The sequence below is a fragment of the Hyaena hyaena genome, unplaced genomic scaffold (genome assembly GCF_003009895.1).
Source record: "Hyaena hyaena isolate Hyena2069 unplaced genomic scaffold, ASM300989v1 scaffold_165, whole genome shotgun sequence".
NCBI classification, from domain to species: domain Eukaryota; kingdom Metazoa; phylum Chordata; class Mammalia; order Carnivora; family Hyaenidae; genus Hyaena; species Hyaena hyaena.
In genome coordinates this window covers 78,600-84,509 of record NW_024080797.1, presented here as the reverse complement: position 1 = coordinate 84,509, position 5,910 = coordinate 78,600, and the positions used below count along the sequence as shown (strand labels likewise).

The 5,910-nt window shown below is 47.9% G+C and overlaps 1 long non-coding RNA gene across 1 annotated transcript; it reads right to left on the bottom strand.

Moving 5' to 3' along the window:
- Window positions 1–4,650: 4,650 nt before the first annotated feature.
- Window positions 4,651–5,095, bottom strand: LOC120236919. Its single transcript, XR_005529807.1, has 2 exons — window positions 4,978–5,095; window positions 4,651–4,863 (listed from the first exon to the last, which is right to left on the bottom strand). It is a non-coding gene; the product is annotated as an uncharacterized LOC120236919 (long non-coding RNA).
- Between the last annotated feature and the right edge of the window lie 815 nt (window positions 5,096–5,910).

Below are 5,910 nucleotides of genomic sequence, written 5' to 3'. Positions count from 1 at the left end.
GGGGCTCGAACACACGAACCGCGAGATCATGACCTAAGCGAAAGTCGGACGCTTAACCGACTAAGCCACCCAGGCGCCCCTGCCTCACATTTAAATATCGAGAAGACTGGCTTGAAATTGTTATGTCAACGTCTTTGGAAATATCTGAAAAGAATGATTACCCATGTAGTTTACGTTTATACCTTATAAATTTGGGGTTTCCTTTCATTTGTTGTTGATAAGGACGGATTTACCAAGTAAAAGCTGCCTGATTATAAACTCCTTGAGGGACTAAGGTTATTCTCTTTATCCTATTGGCCATATTTCCCTTTCTTGGGCCTTCCTCTCTTGGCCTAGAAACATAAGGTGGTCCCTACCATTCTAAAAATAACTCCATCACTAAGTAAGCAAGGCCTCTCTCGGTTCTGCCTGTCTCTTTACAGCCATCAACTGTTAGCCTTTTCTAACTAATTTTCTTTACCCTAATGTCTTACGTGATATTGGACTCCCTGAACTCAGAATGGTTTTTTGGATATTCATGGGTTCTTGGCCTCAAAGGTGTGATTATGTGTTACAAAGTCTCTGTTAAGCAAAATTTAGGATACTCTTCTATCCATGGCCTTTACCTTGCTGATACGCATTATTCACACAGAATTCAGCACTTCCTAAATGCTTCTGACTGAGAACCCTTTTGCTCTCTCCAAGATCACTGAGGACCTCCTATCGCTAAATTCAATGAATGTGTAACAGGACTTAGGATTGTTTTTAGCAGAAGCTGACATTCCAAATTGTTAGTCCTTGCTATTTCTGGCTTGGGGACACCCCAGTGATCTTGAAGCAGACTTTCTTTGTTCTGGGAAGAGCCACAAGAGCTTCCCCTTTTAGTTCCTGAGCTACAGTATTTCTGGATGGAGTGTGCACTAGCTCGGTTACTTATTAATTTTTCTTTGGGTGAGGACAGGGAGCCCTGGCTTATGGTGGACCCCACGCCTTGACCCATAGCTGAAGGTTGCTGGAGCAATTTCAGGAAGAAGTGATATCAATACTAGAGACTTCTCTTTCTCTCTCTCTTTATTTGAGAGAGAGCGAGCACGAATACTTGAGTGGGGGGGGGGGGCAGAGGGAGAGAGAAAGAATCTTATGCAGGCTTCAGGCTCAACACAGAGCCCGATGCAGGGCTCAATCCCATGATCCTGGGATCATGACCTGAGCTGAAATCAAGAGTTGGAGGCTCAACTGACTGAGCCACCCAGGTGCCCAGGGTCTTTGAGGGGTCCCAGAAAATAGAACGTGCTGGGGGTGCCTGGGTGGTTCAGTCGGTTAAGAGTCCGACTTCGTCTCAGGTCATGATTTCACGGTTCGTGGGTTCAAGCCCTGTGTCGGGCTCTGTGCTGATGGCTAGCTCAGAGCCTGGAGTCTGCTTCAGATTCTGTGCCTCCCTCTCTCTCTGACCCTCCCCTGCTCACGCTGTCTCTCTCTCTCTCTCAGAAATAAATTCTAAAAAACATAAAAAATTTAAAGACAAAAAAGAACGTGCTGACATGCATTATTCACACAGATTCAGTAATTCCTGAATACTTTTTTAAAAAAATGTTAGAGAGAGAAAGAGAGGGAGAGAATGAGCAGGGGAGAAGCAGAGAGAGGGGGACAGAGGATCTGAAGCAGGTTCTGCTCTGACAGCACAGAGGCTGACGTGAGGCTCAAACTCACAAACCGTGAGATCATGGCATGAGCCAAAGTCAGATGCTTAACCGACTGAGCCTCCCAGCTGCCCCTCCTGAATGCTTTTGACTGAGAATCAGTCAGCTTTGTCTAAGACCTTCCTCCCTGCCTGGATTCCGAACAAATTGAGAAATAAGACCAGGGAGAAGGGCAGATGGAAAATTAACCTTTTCCTTTATGACTGATAAAGGCTTGGCTGCAGGGTGTGGCTCATCCACTGGGAAACTTGACTTGCTAAGTTTTTATAGACATGTCCACCCAGGCATCCCTGGCTACCACACCCCTGGGGCCCTGGAGGAGAAAAGCAGAGCTCATGCTCTTACGGGCAAGCAACTCTCTCTGAAGAGGAAAATGAGGAGGGAGGAAATAAACGTGTGTGATTGATTCTTCCCAATTTTACCACTCAGATGAGCCACCACACCGCCCTTGGGTTCAAGCAAATAAATGGACAGAAAGATCCAGGAGGGTGACCACAGTAAGCACCTTCCTGCCTCCCTTCCTAGAGGAAACACCTGGAATAGGGAAGCCGTGTCCCCTTGACATGGATTAGCATGGCTAGTGAGACAGGCAGAAATAGACCAAGGTCAGCTGGTGGGAAGGTACCTTGGGGTACTTGACTAGAGTGGATGGCTTTCCTTGCAGAGCAGGTGATTGATGCTGTCACTTCTTTCCCAGGTGCACCATAATCATAGGGGTCCTTGGGGAAAGTGGCTGTGGGGTGGGTGGGTGTGTGTGTGTGTGCACGGAGAAGTATCTTGAAGCTATGGCCCATGTTGGCACGTAGTAACCTTCAGGACAGATGGAGGCAGCTCGGCCCCCCGTAGCCCGCATTGTTGGCAGCAGCCTCAGAAATCCTCGGTTTCCAGCACTTCTGGCAGAGAACCGGTGGCTGTTAGCAGAGACACGTTGGGGACCAGCCACCTCTCCTGCCCCTTCTCTGTGAAATGAGTCTTCTTGGGATGGATATCGCTCATGGTATCAGCATGTCTCGGGTTCTTAGACTCTACATGAGGTCGGAACCCTAAGAATGTCAGAATGGGCTGTGGGCATTTGGAGGGCTGGGAGTGTCCTGTCCCTGTGGTTTCAATGCTAAAGAAATGCCACTTTTTGTATCTCCAGATGGTATAATGGTGAGGGGGTGTGTGTACGCGCCTGGGTGGCTCAGTCGGTTGAGCATCTAACTTTGGCTCAGGTCGTGATCTCATGGCTCAAGAGTTCAAGCCCCACACTGATCTCACTGCTATCAGCAAAGAGCCCGCTTAGATCCTCTCTCTCTCTCTCTCTCTCTGCCCCTCCCCTGCTTGTGCTGTCTCAAAAATAAATAAAACATTAAAAAAATATTAAAACGAATAGAACATAAAAAAAAAAGATGGTGCAGTGGGATGCATGCCTTATAGATACTTCCTTCTGTGTTATTTTGTCGACGCCTCTGCTGCATTTGACACCTGTGATCGTGCACTTGGCTTCTGTGTTCTTTTCGTGCTGCCCCGAGCGCTCCTTTTAGCCTCCCTCGAAGCTGAAGTTTGCGTTCCGGATATTCCTCCCCAGCGCGGCCTCAGTGCTTAATGCTCAGCGCTCTCCTTCCTTGCCCTGGAAAGTCGCTCTCCCTCTCCGGATCCCGCTCTTGCTGTGCTACAGTCTCTAGACCCTCTGTCACGAGCCACTGACTGCAACCCTTTAGACATCTCACAATCAACGTGAATACCCTGAATTCATCATTTGGGCCAAATTGGTCTTTCCTCTCTACTCTCCATCTCGACTCATGTCACGGACCTTCACCCAGTTGTATGAGTTAGAAATATAGCGGCACCTCTGACTTGTTCCCCCACATTGAGTTAGTCATCAAGACCTGACCCTTAAAAAAACAACTTCTTAAGCTTTTCTGGAATCTATTTGCATCTCTGCTTCCATCAGCGGTGGGCTGGTAAATGATTCGCAAGCAGATCTGGGGAGAAGCCTTGATTTGGAGCGTTTGTCGGGGTCTGTGGCAGCAGCACTCTCACCACCACTGATTTCAGGCCACCCAAGGTTTAATAGTCTCTCCTCCAAATTCCTAAAAACTTCACTGGCTTTTGGAAGATGGTGCAAGCTGGCTCCACTTCACAATGGCCCCGACTTGGTGCTTCTGAGCCCCTCTCTCTTCAAACTTCTCTCCCCTCAAGCCGTTCTGTAGCCAGTTGCTAAACTCAGTGCTGACCATGCCGCTCGCCCACAGAAATGACATTGATGGCCTCCTGGATGATTCAACCCACGCCCCTCACCAGCTTACTGAGCCCTCGGAGACACAACCCCGCCTACCTCTCCACGGTCATCTTGGCTCCTATCTTTTTTTTCCTTCGAGGCTCAGCTCAGCTAAAACCTCCTCCATTTTTGGGGTTGGGTCAGGTGCCCCACCTGAGCTGGCTTTGGTTACTGCACTTATAAACTTGTATTTACAGGGATTTGCCTTGTTCTTGGTCCTTTTTTTTTTTTTTTAATGAGTCTGTAAACCTCTTCAAGTAGAAATCATGTGTTTGGGGTTTTTTTTTGTTTTGTTTTTTTAACCCCCCTAGCTTTGTATATATGGAGTGGTGGCTTTGAAATTGATCAGTAAGGTCACCGGGTGGCTCAGTCGGTTAAGTGTCCGACTTCAGTTCAGGTCATGATCTCGGGGTTTGTGAGTTTGAGCCCTGTTTCGGGCTCTCTGCTGTCAGCATAGATCCTCTGTCCCCCCTCTCTGCCCCTCCCCAGTTCATTCTCTCTCTCTCTCTCTCGGTATAAATAAATAAAACTTAAAAAAAAAACAGAAATTGATCAATAAACACTTCTTAATCACTAACCTATGATTATCAAAGGTGTGTGTGTGTGTGTGTGTGTTGGGGATGTGGTGGGGTTTAACAATTGTCTACTTACCCAATGCTGTGTCACAGCTGCTCCTCCCCTGATTGTGGCTTAAAACGACAGCAATGATTTTGCAAATGAGTCCGGCGTTTAATGGGGTTTGCTAGGCAGCCTTCCGCAGGTGCAGGCAGATGTGAGCAGGAGCTGGAATCTCACAGATTTTTCACCCCATGTCTGGGAAGACTCCAACACTCAGGGCTCCTCGGGACTCCATCCCCACACACGTCTGCCTCAGGGTAGCTGGACTTCTTCCGCGCGGTGGTAAGTGGACTTCCTCTGTCCCTGCCCCCACAAATCCCCCCACAATGACTGCCATCTATCCCCGTGTTTGCAGATACAGTACCCCCGCCCCACCCCACCCCCCAAACCACAAGATGGCTTTGAGATGCGTTTTACCTGCTTTCAGTGATGATGGACTAAGTTTCAGGTCAGAAGCTCCAGGTTTCATTCCATTCCTGAGGCTGAAGACTTTCTCAGGCAGCTGACCACGTTCCTTCCTAGTCACTAAAATGGTGCTTTGGAAGCCAAGGCATTGAGAGAAAGCCCTGAGAGCTCTGATGGGCAGATTTTAGGTTAAGTAAAAGAAAATACTTTTTTTTTTTTTTTTAACCTGGAGCCCGTATTTTGCTTCCCTTTTCCTCTAGGTCCAAACCTCTAACACTGGAATGGGTACTGTCCCCTTCCATTTGTCACAGATAACTCATAACTCAGTAATTTGCGACAATTGAATACTTTTTGCACACTATTTCATGCAATAGATACTTTCATAAAAAGACAAGCTTTTTGATGATGATAAAGAAGTCATAAAAATGATCTTTAAGCAGGACACCTGGGTGGCTCAGTCATGTAAGCATCTGCCTCTGGGGCTCAGGTCATGATCTCACGGTTGGTGAGTTCAAGCTCCGCGTTAGGCTCTGCACTGAGAGCATGGAACCTGCTTGAGATTCTCTGTCCCTCTCTCTCTCTGCCCTTCCCTCACGCATGTGTACCTGCGTGTGTGCTCTCTCTGTCTCAAAATAAATAAATAAGCTTTAAAAATTATCTTTGAGGATGTGAACTCAACAGGAAGGATGCTTGGCTGGATCCCAGCTCCACCATCCAATAGTTACCTCACTTTGAGCATCAGTGTCCTCATTTGTGAAACACTAACAGCTGCCCTGCTCGCCTTCTAAAACCATAAGGATGAGCTGAGCTAATATACGCAAGCGTGGCTGACAGGGCGTGATACGCACGCAACACCCCGCTCTCCAAATGCACCAGGAGGATGCTGTGAGCCGAGCAAAGGCAGCGGACACAGACCTCAGACCTGAATTCTGGACCCGTTCCGCA